The 17,609-nt window shown below is 49.2% G+C and overlaps 1 protein-coding gene across 8 annotated transcripts in view; it reads right to left on the bottom strand.

Annotated features, from left to right (window-relative positions):
* The window catches only part of ADD1 (adducin 1), a 55,890-nt gene extending 39,730 nt beyond the window's left edge, over positions 1 to 16,160 (bottom strand). For all 8 annotated transcript variants that reach the window (XM_075544623.1, XM_075544624.1, XM_075544625.1 and 5 more), the window contains exon 1: positions 16,000 to 16,160. The gene's annotated coding sequence lies outside the window, so the exon portion shown is untranslated. The remainder of the gene's footprint in view (positions 1 to 15,999) is intronic.
* Between the last annotated feature and the right edge of the window lie 1,449 nt (positions 16,161 to 17,609).

The raw sequence follows: 17,609 nt of genomic DNA, 5'->3' as shown, positions 1-17,609 counted from the left end.
TGCGTGGATTTCAGCTCAAGGTTGTTGTTTTCCCTGGGGAGAGCGGAGGGTGGGTTCCACTTGCTGGGCTTGCCGTTCCCAGCCTGGCCTTGCCTTCTTCAGTGACTGCAGAAGGGAGGGAGGCCAAGTTCCTCCTTTCTGCAATTAGTTGGCCTTGGCTTCCCACATGAATCTTCTTGGTCTGACTAGCTCCCATGCATCCGCACGGTCCTCTGGTAGAGATGAGGGCTTCCACTAAAGGTGCCCCTGAGTCCCACAATTCCTCCCCAGGTTCCATACCTCCCTCCACTCTGTTGCAGCACACAAAATCTCTATGCACATTTACCATATCTCAACAAGTCTCAGAGAATCAGTAACAAACAAACCATGTCCTTGGTACAAAACAACTTGAATGGAAGTCAATAATATATTTTATGTATATACACACACATGCACACAATATGCATTTACCGACCGGGACTTCATTTATATGTTATATAATATATAATCTTAATGATGGGACTTCAAAAACTTGTGGGAAAATAGAAGTGAAAGGCAATGAATAGGATTTTACCATAATTTTTTAAAATTCCCATATATAGGTACATATGTACATGGAATTTTATATTTCTATAACACATATATACTCATTTAAATTAAATGTATAGGCATGGATATCTCAAAATATACTTCTAAATAATTTATAGACCAGAGAAGAATCACAAATGGAAATTTAAATCTACTTAAATAAAAAAACATTGTACATGAAAACTGCTGACCGGTCTAAAGAAAAGCTTACAGAGAAACACACATCCCTGGACCACAGATGAAGACAGGAACAGTGACAACCATTTAGGGGTTGGAGAAAGAAGAGAGTGAGCCCATCTGTAGCCCCCACTATGAGGAGGATAATGAGGAAACATGCACACACCCAGCCACAGAGTGGATTCTAACGCACTGTGTCCCCATAGGACAGGGCAGGGATGCCCAAAGGGTTTCCATGGCTACAATCTTTACAGACCCCACGAACACCTCTTTCTCACGAGGGGCAGCTTGTGGGTTTGAACCACTGACCTTACAGTTACCAGATGAGTACCCAATCACTGTGCACAGGGCTCCATATACATTATATTGATATAGTTATTACAATACAGGGGCCTCAAAAGTTACTGGAAATCTCCATTATCTTTTAATTCCATTTTCAAGTTTTTGCAGCCCTCTCATATATGACATTTCTTTCCTAACCCTAAATACAATTCCCACAGCTACATACGTCCCGATGATCCAAGGTTCACCTTCCATCACCTCCCCTGGGAGAAAATTGGACATCATACAGAGGCACCACCCGGATCGGGTCAAAGTCTGGATATTTACTGAGAATGAGGGTGAGGCTGTGGCTGGTTTCAAAGCACAATTGAATCTGGGGTCTGTGGCCTTAAGAGTGGAAATAAAGGACAAATAACTCATTTTACAGCAAAGATATTTTAGGTACTTTCCCTACCTAGTCTAGTCAGCAGGAGCCCCGTTCTCCTGAGCCAGCTGCCTAGCTCACAATGAAGTAGTCAAAATGGGAAGGATTCACTAAGAAAACATGAGCCGTACTGAGAGAGCACGGTTTGACTTTGTAAAATAAGCATGATCTGCGTGGCTGGGAGCGAATGCTCTGAGAAGGCTCCATGACCTGTGTGGCTGGGGCACAGCTGCCTGTCCCTCCATGCCCCCACAAGGACACCCTTTGCGGCCACTCTCTCTGGCCCCCTGGCTATCTGACCTGACAAGTCAGGGGCCCAGCAGGTGCAGGTGCAGGTGCAGAGCCTGTGTGCTTGGGACCTTTGCCCACCCACTGCGCTGCACTGGACCTGGTACACTGACTCCCTCTCTTCCAAGCTACTCTTTTCACTTACTAACAGGAGACAAAGAACATTAAAATGCTCATCCCAACTAAAAGCTGGAAAAGAAATACTTCCCTGAATAAATTCCCCATTTTTCAAAACAATCCATTAAACAGGCTCACCTGTCCCTGTTGCACAGCGGCGACCCTGGTGGTCCTGGCATGAAGCAGGATGCTCAGCCCAGCTAAGGGGGGCGGGCCTGAGAAGAGGGGCTCAGTGCGTTCCTGCAAGATACCTGGATGAACATCACATCCCTTCCCTCAGCAGACACGCAGTCCAAAGGGAGTCCACTCTCCAAGCTCTAAGCTGCAGGCCCAGCCCTCCCCTCTGCCTGAAACCTTAGATAACACTGCCGTCATTCAAGCATCAGCGGGGACAAGAACGGCCAGTAACTCAAGCAGGCAGCAAGCAACCATGCAAAGAGATGGGGGAATTTCTACCCCTAGCCGAACTTTCCCTTAGATGCATCTCTGACCAAAGGTTGCCTCCTACTCTGACAGCCCAACATAAAATATTCGTTCTCCACCCTCAAGTCCTGCCCCTACCAGCATCACCGCAGTTAGTGTGTAAAAAGTACAAAACTGTTTCTCTGGATGCACTTGTATTTTTGGTTGTCATATACTGGGGGTCACGTAGCTACTGTCCTTGTGTGCCTGACTGACTCCACTCAGCATGCTGCCAAGGTTCGTCCATGTCATAGCACATCTCAGCACCTCCTTTCTCTTTATGGCTCAAGAATATTGTATTGTTTGCACAAACCACATTTTATCCATTCATCCAAAGACTGGCCTCTGGGTTGCTTCTCCCTTTGGGCTGTGGTGAATAATGTTGCAGGGAACACTGCTGTACAAGCATCTGCTGAAGTCCCTGCCTTCAGGTCTCTGGGGTGGGCCCCTAGCAGGGAAATGGCTGGGTCACAAGGCAGTATGTTGCCTTTGGAAGCACTATCACATTGTTTTCCTTAGAGTTGAGCCATTTTATACCCCACTAGTAATGGACCAGGGTCCTACTTTCTCTGCATCCTTCCAAGATTTGCTGTTTTTCATTTTTCTAACAATAGCCTTCCTGGTGGGCATGAAGGGGATCTCACTGTGGTTCTGATTTACATTTTCGTAATGACTCATGACACTGAGCATCTTTGCGTGTGCTTATTGGCTATTTCAACATCTTCTTTGGAAAATCGTCCATTGAAAGTCTTTCCCCAGCTGGCTGTCTTGTTGCTGTTAAGCTGCAGCTGTTCTCTTTATATTCTAGATACTGAATTCTAATCATGCCTGAACATGGAAAAACAGAACACCTTCACAAATGGACTAGCAAACATCAGGACAAAAGAAGGAGAAATTGAAGTTGTTGATGATTTCATTCCACTTGGATCAACTACCAACATTCCTGGAAGCAGAAGTCAAGACATGTGAAATGATATACTGCACTGGGCAAATCTGTCCCAAAATTCAAGTTCTGAAAAGCAAAGCTCTCAGGTGAGTGACTATGATGCACCAGACCGGAGCCAGGGTCTCTCCAATCACGCCCTGCGATTAGGAAGAGGGAAGGGAAGACGCACATGCACTGACGCAGAACTCTGATTGCACTGCGGCTGCCAGAAGAACAAACAGGTCTAAGAAGAAGCACAATCAGAGTGCTTCTCAGAAATGAAGCCAGAAGGACTTTGGCTCGCTTACTTTGACCACATCACGGGGAAAAGACCAAATGTAAGACAGGATTTCACAGCTGGCTGAGCAGAGGGTTAGTAAAGATGAGGTTAACAAAACAAAACGAAGCAATGCTGCCCCATTGGGTTTCCAAGGCCCTAGGTCTTCACAGAAGCTGTGGGCCATCCCCCTCCCCTCCCCTCCAGCAGCTGGTGGGCTCCACCAGCTAGCTGACAATCCAGGTAACAGCCTCAAGCTTGACCCACTGTGACACCTGGCATCGATGTCCTTGAAATAACAGAGTGCAACATTAAACTATTACACAACTGTGTAATAGTTAATGCTTGTTGTGACCTTGAACAGGCAGAACACTTGAGTTAAAAGAATGAAGGGTAGTCAGTTAAATCCACTTTGCCCCTGGAGCTTTATTTATTCCAGAAGGACCTTCTGGGCAACTGTTGTGAGGACAGACGATGCACAACACTGTGTCTGAGAGCTGTTCCTCTGAAAAGTATGTGAGAGGACATTTTGACAGAGCCTTTATATGCATACTCTACATGTTGTACAACTATCACCACGATGCCTTTTCAAATGATTGTCAACAAATCAAGGAGTGCTGATGGCTAAGCACTCGTTTGCTATGCCTAGAGTCACCTGTTGAAATTCCCCAGCTGCTCCAAGGGAGAAAGATGGGGCAGTCTGCTTCATCCAGTAAGTGCTCTGTGCTGCTCAGACAGACAGGGCTGGCAATGTGGAGGAGCCCATGCAGATCCTGACAGGGAAACACAGAGGAGCTCGCAGGCCCCACCTGCTGCCAATGGTTAAGTGCTCTACTAATAACTAAAAGGTTGGCAGTTCATAGCCACCAAGCAGAGCCTTGGGGAAAAGGCCTGGCCACCAGCTGCCGTCTTGGAAGTGCAATGGAACAAAGTAGACACACACGGCAGCCATGAGTGGGAGTGACTTGACAGGAGCTGGTTACTGGATAGGGAGCAAGGGGCTGCGAAGAGGAGCGAGAAAGCCAAAGGATGCAAAGGTCCATCGGTGAAGTCTAAGCAGTGGGCATCTTCCATCTCTTAGAAGACATTAAGCTGCTGCCTCTCCTCCCAATGTCTTGTCATAAGATGCTGCTGGATTCGGACCCATGTTTATAATATTCTAAGACCAGTCCCTCAACTAGTGCTCTGAGCATTCCCAGGGCCGTGACTCTAGCTGTAGTCCACTCGGTGCATACCCTTGAGCTCTGCTTTGGGTTGTCATCCAATCTGGGAAAAGGCTGACTCTTGGAGGTCTGCGTTTTAGAAGGTAAACAGGAACTGATACTTGGTAGAGGAAGCCCTCTCTGTGTGCTCCACCCACTGTCCTATGCATGAGTCCTGAGGTTCCGGGATGTCGTGTGTCCCAGCCACTCTTCCCAGACCTGCATTATCGCCCAGCACACCTTCCTCTCATCCGGTCAGACGGCTCGCTGTTCTCTGCCGTGGGGAGTTTCCTCACACATGCAGAACAGAGCTTAACAGTACTGATTAAAAATAATAATCATAATAACGCACTGCTATCAAAGGCAGTTCTGACTCATAGTTAAGGAAAAATAAACAATAAGAAAAACAACCTAGAAACCAAACACTGTAAAGTGTCTTAAAGTGCCTGGAATCCAATCAAAGATTTCCAGACCAAGCAACAGGAGAAGAAAACACAGCTGAAGAACATCAATCAATCAATCTCAACCCAGAACTGAGAGATGTTAAAATGAGCTCACAGGATCATGAAAACAGTAAAATGCATTCCATATGTGCACAATCTGTGAGAGGTGGAAGAAGACGCAAATAGAACTTCTGCACATGAAAGCTACAATGTATAAGATGAAAATCACATCAAGTGAGCAACACAAACCAGCCAAAACCTAATGGCGAAGAACACTTCCAGGAAATAAGCTAAAGCTTGGGATCCATGGACACATCCCGACGGTCCCATTACACGATGGAGTCCTCAAAGGAGAAGACGTGGAGGAAACAGAATCACGGCTAAAATGGTTCCTACTCTGACTTAAAAAAACACACAAAACTATTAACACAGAAATCCAGTAAGCTCCAGTAGCCCCCAAAACAAAAACGTTAAGAAAATGTCAAAGCAAAATGCTTAGATCCAGTGGTAGAGAAAACTCTTAAGAGCAGCCCGGAAGAAGATGAAACGTTGCATGCAGAAGAACAGAGCTAACAAGGCACCAGCAGACTGTAAGGAAGCAGAGTGGGCCAACGTTTTTAGAGTCCTGACAGTTCCAGCAGAACCGCATGTGTCCCCAGTCTGTGACTTGCAGTTTGGCAGTTATGCAGGGATGTCATCTGGCAGTATGTTATGATGCAATCACGCCCCCCCCACCCCAATTATGTGACCTGAGGTGATCAGCCGATCCATTCTAAGAGGATTAGGGTGGGATGTAACACCCTGACCCAGGTCACAGCCCTGGTGCAACATAAGGGGAGTTTCTCTGGGGTGTGGCTGCGTCACCACTTATCTCACAAGAGGAAAATGAAGAGAGAGGCCAGCAGAGAGAGAAGGACCTCGGTACCATGCAGAAAGCGAGCTGGGAGCAGAGCAAGTCTTCAGACCCAGGTTCCCTGTGCTGGGAACCTCATACACCCAGGAGACGATGGATGCCAACGTGCACTGGGGCTCTCCAGAGGGCACAAGGCACACAGATGCTGAAAAGAAGCAAGGACCTTGCTCCAGAGACAACAGGGAGAGCCTTCCCTGAGAGCAAGTGCCCTAGATTTGTATCTCTAACCTCCTAAAGTGAGCCAATGGAGAGACTTGGCGGAAGGAAGTGAGGAGAGCAGATGGCAGGAAGTGGCGATGGCAGAGGAACCAGGAGAGCAGCCTGCAACTGCACAGAGCAAGTGCCTTCACACAGAGGCTCACAGGCAAACTGGGTGCCTCTGGGCACTTCCTGGTACAGCGAAGTCCCAAGGTCGGCAGAGGCAGGGACTGACCCAAGGGGCTGAGAGGCATAGGGCTGGAGGGATAAGGAGGAAGGAAGGAGTGGAGCCAGAATCTGGGGCTGCAGCCTTCTAGGCGTCAAAGTCAGCCATCTCGACACATTCCCTTCCAGGGAACTTACATTGCTATCTAAGAGTGCCAGGGTTTGGGTCCGATCAGATCACTCACCACACACACACACACACACACACACACACACACAGATCACTCACCACACACACACACTCACACACACACACACAGATCACTCACCACACACACACACACACACACACAGATCACTCACCACACACACACACACACACACACAGATCACTCACCCCCCACACACACACACACAGATCACTCACCACACACACACACACACACACACAGATCACTCACCACACACACACACACACACACACACACACACACACACACACAGATCACTCACCACACACACACACACACAGATCACTCACCACACACACACACACACACACACACACACACACAGATCACTCACCACACACACACACACACACACACACACACAGATCACTCACCACACACACACACACACAGATCACTCACCACACACACACACACACACACACACACACACACACACTTCTCCCCTACCTTACACCGTCTGCTGGATCCCTTCACCCACGTTTCTGTTGTTCATCTGTCATTGCTATCAGTTCTCCTTTTCTCCCCCCACCCCACCTCTCATGGTATCACGATTCCCATTACTGTTTCTGAGAGGTTTATCTGTCCTGGCTTTTGTGTATCCAAAGCTCTTATCTGTACCAATATATACATTCCAGTCTAGCAGGATTTGTGAGGTAAAAATGGGGGCATGATGAGAAGTAGGGGGACGACATTAAAGAACCAGAGGAATGTTGTGTGTTTCATCGGTGCTAAACTGTACCCTGGCTGAATCAAATCGTCCATTCCGTGTGACCCTTCTATGAGGGGACATCCAATTGTCTACAGATGGGCTTTGGGTCTCCACTCTGACCCCTCTCCTGCACATCGATATACTATATATGCTTGAGTATAAGCTGAGTTTTGCAGCACACTTTTAATGTCATTTTTGTGGAAAAATTAGGTGCCTCGGCTGCTATTCGGGCCGGCTTATGCTCAAGTATATACAGTGATTGCTTGTTTTTGATCTTGTGATACCTGATCCTGTCAAGGATCTTGTTTTGCTTGAATCCATAATCAATGCTCAAGGCTACAGCAGTCAAGATATGAAAGGACACATGGCATTGGGTAAATCTGCTGCACACAACCTCTTGAAGGTGTTGAAAAGCCAAGATGCTATATAAGGAAGACGGAAGACTCAATGCATTTGAATGATGGTGCTGGTCAGGAACACTGAAAGTGTCGTGGACTGCCAAAAGAACCAACAAATCTGTCTTGAAAGATGGATAACCAGAATGTTACAAAGATGAAGATGGTGAGACTTTGTCTCGTGTACTTTGGACATGTTATCAGGAGAGACCAATCCCTGGAGAAGGGCATCGTGCTTGGTAATGTAGCAGGGCACTGAAAAGGAGGACACCTTCGACAAGATGGACTGATGAACAGTGGCTGCATCAATGAGCTCCTATCTATCAACAGCTGTGAGGATGGCACAGGACGTGGCAGCGTAGGGCTGCTGTGAGTCAGAGGCGAACGGACAGCACCTACAACAACAACACATTTTGATGATCTGGACAAGGCAGTCCAACACAGAGTTTGGGGTCAGCAGCCCTGGTGGGGCAGTGGTTACACACTGGGCGAACTTCAATCCCCAAGGTCAGCAGTTAGAAAACACCAGCCGCTCTCTGCGCTGGTAAAGAGTGCCCTGGTCAGAAACCCATGGGGGCAGTTCTACCCTATCTTACTTGGTGGCTATGAGTTGGCATCAATTCGGGTTTGGTTTCTCTGAGTTTTCTTTTTGTAAGGCTCTTCCATGTCAAGCCATGTGGGCACAAGCATGTGCAGTCCCAGAAGCCTGTCTTCCTCTATCTGATGATGACATCCAGAAGTACTAGGATAGAGTTTAGAAAACTACAGCCCCTAGGTCAGAGCCAGGCAACTGGCAACTCTTACAAGGCATGCAGCTAAGAAGGGCTTTTTAAGTTGGAAGGTTGAAGAAAACATCCAAAGAATAACAATATAGCATACATAAAAAGGAATTTAAATTTCCACATTTCTAAATGGAGCTTGATGGAAACATAGTATGTTTATGCACTTCTGTATTATCTATGGCCAATTCTGCCTAAAGAGCCCTGGCAGTGTTGCTGAGTAGGCACTGAACGGGTAACTGCAAGGCCGGAAATGCAAACTCACTAGCTAGCTGATACACTGGAGAAGGATGAAGCTGCCTGCTCCAATAAAGCTGCACAGCCTCTCAGGAATCCGAGCCCACGCGATGTGGTTGGGTTTAGGGTTTTTACGAAACGATGGCAGAGCAGAGTAGCTGCAATGGAGGACATCAGCCTGGTCTAGAACAGTTACCATCGGGCCCTTTACAGAAACACAGCCGACACGGCTCTGAGGCCAGATGGGTCACACCTCTTTCCATAACCTCTCGTGGATGATGCCTCTCACAATGAAGCTTTTAAAAGGAGTTCAGCAGGCAGGCAGGCAGGCTGGCAACTGTGACCAAGCCTGCTCATGGTGGCACAGAGTGCAACAGGGCACAATGCTGCCTGCTCTTGAACCATTGTTTAGTCTGAGTCTATGCGACAGCTACTGTGCCAGTTCATCTCCTCAGGGGTCTCACAGCCGCCACTGGCCTTCCACATTATCAATCCTCTGTCCTCCTGACGACATGTCTAGCACAGGTGCACCACACAATGTTCTGCTGTGTTCTCATGCACGACTCTTCGGAAGTAGATAATAAATCACTAGGCCTGTCTTCCTCGTGTGTCTCAAGCTGGAAGCTCTACGGAAACCTGTCCACCATGGGTGACCCTGCTGGTAGTTTCCAGCATCACACCAAAACAAACCACAGTGCAAGAAGCTGGCAGGCAACGTGTGTGATTTCTGGACATTAAGTAGAAAACCGAGTGGCCCAGCGCTCCTGTTCTGGGAGGGAGACCTAACCTGCCTGCTAACAATCAAGGGTGGGGACACAGCGGGGAATAGGAGCCAGTCAAGAGTCAGGTACCCCCACGTGAATCCCAGCGCCACCAACTCCTGGTTGTGTGAACTTCGACAAACACTTCCTCCCGTTTTTTCTTCCCTCTGCAAAGTACCTACCTAGCAGGACATGAAATGGATGGAATGCAATTACACCTAAAAACCCAACGACGGGCATAAGGAACTTAACCAGGCGGTGTTAAGCTGAGCTTTGGAAATGCCATGTGCTAATGAAAAAGCAAAGCTGCTCTGGCAGCGAGCGAGGCGGTTTACACCCTGGGCAGCTGCTAACCACAAGTTCGGGGGTTTCAACCCACCATTGGTTCTGGGAGATGGGTCAAGTTTTGTTTCTTTAAAGATGTCCAGCCTCAGAAACATACAAGGACAGTCCTACAGGGTTGCTATGAGTCAGAACTGACGCTATGAAGTTGAGTTTGGGGTGTTTATTTTTTGGCAATCATTCATTTAAACAGTGAAAGTGACAAATATCAAGGTTGGGAAGTCCAGAGCCACTCACCATGACACCTGTCCCCAACAAGGGCAGTACCCCACATCAACTGCAACCTTGGCAGCTGGGGAGTGGGAGGTGGGGGCAGCAGCCTAAAGGCAAGGTAACAGGGCAGCGGTTCTAAGCCAGGAGTCACCTTCGGATTACCTGGCCCAGGGTGAGAGTCAGCAGACTGAGGAGTGAGGCACTTCCTCTTTGTGCATGTGCCTTTTTAACCCATGACAGAAAACATAGTGGCCAAAAGCCAAAGAATATGAAAATTCTCCCCTTCGGCCTTTATAGGACATAGTTTGTCCTGCTCCCGCACTCAGCCTTAGCACCTCTGGAGCTAACAGCACCAAGCACCGTTCTGACCTTCCCTGCTTGCTCTCCTTTCCCTGACAGGGTCTTGGCCATCACCATGCTTCCGGAGGTATGAGTTAGCTTCCCCAGCTGTAAGAGATGAAATTGGAAATTGTCCATCCAGGCCACAGTCACTTGCTGGGTATCTGCTATGGGCCAGGTGATCGTGCTCAGACAGCAGTGGGAAGCTGAAGCCAAAGCCTACTAAGAGGTGAGGGTGAGAGGTGAAGACTGAAGGTGTGGGCGGTGGCCCCCTCAGAAGGGTGGCCCGCTGAGGCAGGGCTGGGACCTGGCTCACCTACGACTCAGAGGCCTCATTCCAGCAAGAACACAGCAGCACCCACTGAGTGCACAGTCTCTGCCTATGGGACATTGTTCTTGGGACAAGAGCACACAAGAGCACCCAGAACCATCAGTCAGGGCTCTTTCAGGGGCATCTGAAACAAGGGCCTGCTTACATGGACGGGGCAGGCCATGCATAGTGGTGTAGACTGTGCTGGGCAACTAACTGGAGGGGGAAGCTCTTGGCCCAGCCATGGAGACCACTGTAAGCCTGATCCAGAAAACCACTGAAAACCGAATCAGGAGACCACTGTGAGCACAGCACAGAGAAGCCAGGAGAGTCAAGGGGTGTAGAGGCTTAGGGATCACAGTAAGAAGCCCAGGCTTTACTGTAAGTAGGGTACAACCTGACCTAATTTCTGGTTCATGTAAATCAGCCTGGTTGGTGGGGGGAGAACGGCGCTAGACCCAAGGGAGAGGCTGGCTGCCCAGTCCCGGGTAGTGAAGTGAAGATAGGGCAAGACTGACATGAGGGTGACAGCACTAATGACCGGGGCCACAGGCACTCTTTGTCACATACTTACACTCAGGTTTAACTCGGGGTTATTTTAGGGTTTAAAGTCTAAATGTTTCAGAGCCAGTGAATATTCATATAGATAATGGGTAAAAGCACGAGAAGGAGAAGGCTGAGATGTATTATTAACAAGCTAGTTAATAATAATAATGAACTTCCGATGTTATGCTGAATACTAACTAGAAAGGACACAGCTAGAACCCATCAAAAACTCTCACTCTGGCAGAGGGGCAGAAATAGTCACCATTTTAAAGAGAGACCAGGGCAAACTGAGGTCTGTGCCTCTGGGGCTGCTAATGTCCAGGCAACAGAAGAGAGGACCAGCATCCCACTGCAGGGCACAGACTGCAGCAGGGCAGTGTCCCAGCACAATGCAGGAGCACTCGCCTCCAGCTGTGGAACGTAGCAAGAATGCAATAGAAAATTCTCACCAAACCACAGAACCAGGGGAGAAAATCACATTAGCCGATCTTTGAGTTAAACTTCCATTAACACGCAGTCCTATCTTGTTAAAAACAAACACCATACAAACAACAACAACATGGTACTGCCCCATAAAGAAGCACCATCAGGAGCTACAAGAAGGAATGAGCAATACCAAGCAGCTTCCAAAGTTCACAGGCTTCCATTACTTTGAGTTTCATTTTCCCGTGAACATTCTGAAGTCTCCTCCTCTCTGGGTTTAGGGCCTCTAAAATCACCAGGGGAGAATAATAAATAAAAGGAGTACTGCACCCCTGGGAGCCCATGGGCCAGCTCCCACTGACTATGAAGCAAGGCACACTGTGCTCAGGGATAGCAAAAACACCAAGGAACTATTCCAAGAGACTATAAAATACAGTAAATTGACTACGTATCCTTAGTTTAAAACTGGAAGTTGATTCCAGTTCAAAGCATCACTCTATAGGGTTTCTGAAGTTTCGTAAAATTTCTCAGGAACAGCTAGCCTCAATGTTGTCCCTCAGAGCAGCTGGTGTTTGAACCACTGACCTTGAAGTTCTCCTCTCAAGCTGACTGCTATAGAGTCGATGAAAACTCATGATGACCCTACAGGACAGGGGAGAACTGACACTGTTTCTGAGCCTACAGCTGTTTATAGGAGTAGAAAGCCCCATCTTACTCCCAGGGTGCAGCTGCTGGTTTAAACCTGCTGACCATGTAGACTGCAGCCCAACATATAACCAGTAGCCTCTAGGGCTCCTTCCTTTAGGAGGCAAACAATGCTCTCAAGCAGTTTTCACTGGTTGGTGGTAGAGGCTGGTGGTAGAGGTTGCATCATCCTTCAGGGATTGAGGCATGCAAAGTGGGCTAAAACGATTAGTAATTAGAACCAATCTGTTTAGTTTGAAAGAAAAAAGATAAAGGTGAAAAATCAAGATGGCTATGTAAAATGCCTTACTCTTGGGTTTAAGGTGGAATGTCTGTGCACTGAAAGGGTGAGAAAGAAGAATCCACCCAAGGGCAAAGAGCACCCTGTGTCCAGATGATGGTTTCTAAATACTGTTTTCCACTGAAGAAAAATCAAGTCTCCTTGGAGAAATGATTAACACAAAAAATGTGGAAAAATGAGTCTGGTAGAGACTGTGTGTCATCAAACACTTTGAGAGTGTGTCAAAAGGCTGCGGGAGCCCATGTGAACAGACTCCTGTTGGACAAGGCAGGGACCAGCTCACCACCCATTAGAAAAACATAGACAATGGACTGAAGCACAACAAATCGATTCAATCGAGTTGATAACTACAAAAACACATACATACAACTTACTTCTGAAGACTGCTAGGGAAGCAACTCCATTATTTTGAACCGGGTAAAGGAGAGGGAAATGAAGCATTTGCCCTTTCCCATTTGGGCTACACTCCAAGGCAACAATTGGTGGCTGAGGGGAAATGCCTCTTGATCTAAGTACCACTGCTAGTAAATACAGAAGTTACGGAACTAAACTGTCGACATTGTCCAGAGACAACAATGATGATTCTAGGCATTATTCATTAGGGCTGCTAATAAGAAGAAAGACCTTAGCTGCCTACTTACCTATGACATCCTCTTGCCAGAAATCAATCAAACCTGAATCTGAATGCACCTTTGGATCTAACTATAAGAAATTCTGCATTGTCGAGCAAACCACATCACAGAATAAGACCAGGCTGTGGAACGCTGCACCCACCGAGCCGCAGGGCTTCATCCGGAAACAAATGGCAAGAGAAAAGAAAAGATGGAGGGTACTCTACAGGTTAAAATCCAGGCCAGACATGTGAAATGAATTTGGAACCTGATTCAAGAAGACAATTATGAGACAACTGAAGAAATTTGGCTGGGCAGTTGAAGATCTTAAAGAATTAGTCGTGTGTGTGTGTGTGTGTGTGTGTGTGTGTGTGTGTGTACACGATGATACTTGTATTTTAAAAGTTTTTATCTTTTGGATACACATATTGAAATATTTAACAGTTAAAATGATATGACATCTGGGATTTGGGGTTACAGATGAAGCAAAATTGGCTGTAAGTTGCTATTGAAGCTGGGTGGGAGAAATATGAACATACTATTCTGTCTGGTTATACACGTGTAAAAAGTTTTTTAAAAATTGTAAAAATGCAATTCAAACTCTAAGCTCTAAGTTTCATATAATAAAAATCCTCTACTATCTTAAAAAAACCATTTCTGTATTTTTCTGACTCAATGATTACATAGAAGAATAAAAAACTAATAAGCATCTAACAAATAACCTTTGATGATTAAAAGAAAAGCAACAAAAAAAGAGGACCTGATGCAAAGGGCTTAAGTGGAGAGCAAATGCTTTGAAAATGATTAGGGCCCCTCCAGATTCCTTAGCCCTCAAACCTAACAGTGGTCTGAGGGGCTTAAAGAAAAAAGGAGGAAACTGAAACTGAAGTGAACTTGGAGTCTTGTGACAAACAAGTTCACTTCAAACAATAACACACACACACACACACACAAAAGAAAACGATTAGGGCAAAGAATGTACGGATGTGCTTTACACAATTGATGTATGTATATGTATGGATTGTGATAAGAGTTGTATGAGCCCCTAATAAAATGTAAAAAAAAAAAAAAGAAAAAGATTTCTAATAAAAAATGTAAAACTTCTCAAAAAAAAAAAAGAAACAAAATAACATCACCTGTTAGCAGGTGATGTCAAAATCTAAATACAATATTAAACACACAGGCCCACAAGGTGAAGGCTGGGTAGACTCTAGACCCCTGCAGTGAAGCAGCCCAGGTGGCAGAGCAAGCTACTTGGGCTGCTGGTTACATGATTAGCAGTTTGGACCCACCAGCATGCCGAACTCCTGAAAAAGATGAGGCTTTCTGCACCCCTCAAACTGCCATCTCTGAAACTCACAGGGGCAGCTCTGCTCTGTAGTGTGGCTGGGGGCGGCATGGACTCGATGGCAGCGAGTCTGGCTTTGGTTTCGTCGTGCACTGAGCCATCAGCAGACAAATCATACCGGCTGTCCCGCCCTGAACCACATCAAAGCACCTTTCACTGTCAAAACCACCCACTTCCTTAAAAAAACAAACCAAAAAAAACCACAACCCCCTCCTTTTTTTTGGGGGGGGGTGTTCACAGCATTCTACCTTTCCCCATAGTCAGAATCAAGACTATTATAATTTGGGCTTGAAAAAATTAACTTCTAAACGGCTAGCATTTGGCGTCTCGGCGCTGCTGTCCACAAAGTCATGGTTCCTCAGTTGTGCTCAGTTCGCTATGGGTCAGTGGCAGTTGAGTTTCTTTTTGGCTTGAGCCCTTTGGTCATAAGCAAAGACCCCCATGGTGGCAGAACTCACCCCCTGGGCCTGAAATGTCCAATGTCCCCCCTGCTGGGCCTGCTCCACGCGAGGTCTAGTTTCAGTGGAGGCCTCCCACGCACACGTTTGGCGAAGACACCGGGCAGCACCTTCTCTCGCATCCTCGGTAAGAATGCAAAATTCCTCTTGCACACACGCAAACATCTCTCGGCAACAACGTGCGCTGCGGTGTGTCTTCTTAGGCACGGGATCGTGGGGTCACGCCAACGGCGACTTCAGACGAACCCAAAAGATTCTACTTCATAGCAGGCTCCGCGGGGGTTCAAACCCACCCGCCGCGTTCGAGGGCAACGGCGAGGCCGTCTGCTCCAGCCGAGAAAGAAGGCCCTCGGAAGCCCAGACGGCGGTGGGTTTCGTGGGGGATTTTATTGCACAAACCTGAACCTACGTCCCCTGACAAAATATCTTGGACCCCGAATTCCCGGAGGAAGAGCGCCAGTGGTTTGGAAAGGTGACGCCCTGTGCCACCCCGGTCCCCCGCAAACGAAAGATCAACAAATGGCTAAAAGGACAGGTGCAGGGCAAAGGTCACCAACAGCCCCCTCCTCGAAAGGCGGCGGCGCCCTGACCACCGAGTTCAGCGGCCCGCCTTGGGGGCGAACGCCGTCCCGCCGATCGGCGAAGTCGGCCCTAGGGTCGCTGGCCTGCAGGCCAGAGGGGCGTTCGCTGCCTCGGTGCCCAGCCCCGGCGGCCTGCCCGGCCCCTCCGCGGCCCCCTCGGGCCCGGAGACCGGCCCCGCGGCCTTGCCTCGCGGGGGGGCCCTCTCCGCGCCCCAGGCCCCGCCGGCGCCCGCTCCTTTCGGCCGTCCCAGCGCAGCGCGGGCCTCACCTCAGGGCGAATCGTAAGCAGCGCGCGGAGCTCAGTCCCACTGCGGCCGCCGCGCCCGTCCGCTCGCTCTTGGGCTCCGCTCCGGCCGGCTCCGCCTCCTGCCCGCTGCGCGCACCTCGGCCCCGCGCCCCGGAGCCGCCGGCCACTCCGCCCCCTCAGCGCTCGCCCCCTCCGCCGGGCTGGGTGCGGCCTGCAGCACCGCAGCCCAACGCCGCGCCGCCCCATTGGTCTCCCGCCTCAAGAACCCCCTGAGCAACGCGCACAGCCATTGGCTGCAGGCGGTGGCGCGGGGCGGAAGAGAGGCGGGGCTGGTGGGCGGGGCCTGGTGGAGGCGGGGGCTTGTAGGCGGGGCCAAGCGGACGTCTCCGCCTCCCGCCGTAGGGTTCCCGGGGTGACCAGCCAGCTAATCGATTGGGCGGCGACTTTGGGATTTGGGGCTGAGATCTACTGACTGTCACTGAAGCAGCCACGGGATTGATGGGCTACGCAAGCCTGCCTCCCCGTCGCCCTGGGGCGTCAGTAGGTGCACCCAAGCCAAACGCCCTCGTTTGGGGGCCACCGGGCCTCATTTCAGGCAGGAAGGGGCTGGCTACCCTCCGTAGGCCAGCAGAGTGTGGGGGCAGGGCTGACAGGCAGGGTGGGGCCAGGGCAGGAGGGGCCTGTGGGCCCTGATAAGACCGCACAGATGGGGTGGACGCCCTGATGCTGGGGCACCTCTGCAGAGTCAGAATGAATTGCAACCAAAGTGGGTTGGTTGCAGTTTGAAACCATCAACCGCACAGCCGCGGATGTTCTCTGCTCCTGTAAAGAGTTACCGCCTCTGAAACCCAAGGGGCAGCTGTACTGTAGGGCCACCGTGGGTTGGAATAGGTGTGATGGCAGCAAGTTAATGACCTGGAAGCTATCTTCAGAGTCCAGACCAGCACCTTCTCCATTGTCCTATCTAAGTCCCCATATCCCCCTAGGGATCCTGTGCCGTGGCAGGACACCCTGCTCGCACGCTCCACAGGAGACTGAGGCCCAGGGAGAGGCAGGGCGCCAGCCCCAGGAGGGCACGGATGATTGCTCTGGATGGAACTCTGTGGGCTTTCCGCTTGAGGAAATGTCTCCAGGTCACTGGTTTTACTCATAAAACAGCATGTTCTGTCTCCTTCACGTCTGCTCCCGCTTAGCACTGGTCTGGCTCTCAGAGGGTAGCAGTGGGGGACTGGCTGAAGGAAGGTGGAGCAGGGAGGAGAAAAGTAGCACTAAGCATGCGGAATAGAGGCAGTAGAGAAGGTGCAAAAAGCAAAGGAGGGTGATGCAGGACTTCAAAGGGGCTCCTATGCCCATAGGAGCCCGGTGGTGCAGGGTGTCAAGTGCTGGGCTACTGAGAAGGCCGTCGGTGGTTCGGGTCCAGCAGCTCATCTTGGGGAGCAAGTTGAAGCAGTCAGCTCCTCAGAACCCCTGGGGGTTCTGTTTGGTCCTATGAATCGAATCGGAATGGACTTGGCTTGGCGGCAGTAGGAGCATGCACATATGCACATATGGACATCAGGAGAGATGGGTCCCTGGAGAAAGACATTCTGCTTAGTAGAGTCGAATGCCAGTTTTTAAAAAAGGGAGGGAGA

This window comes from Tenrec ecaudatus, chromosome 3 (assembly GCF_050624435.1).
Source record: "Tenrec ecaudatus isolate mTenEca1 chromosome 3, mTenEca1.hap1, whole genome shotgun sequence".
Taxonomy (NCBI): domain Eukaryota; kingdom Metazoa; phylum Chordata; class Mammalia; order Afrosoricida; family Tenrecidae; genus Tenrec; species Tenrec ecaudatus.
Note: the sequence above shows the minus strand (reverse complement) of the source record. Positions and strands in the feature narration are given on the sequence as shown.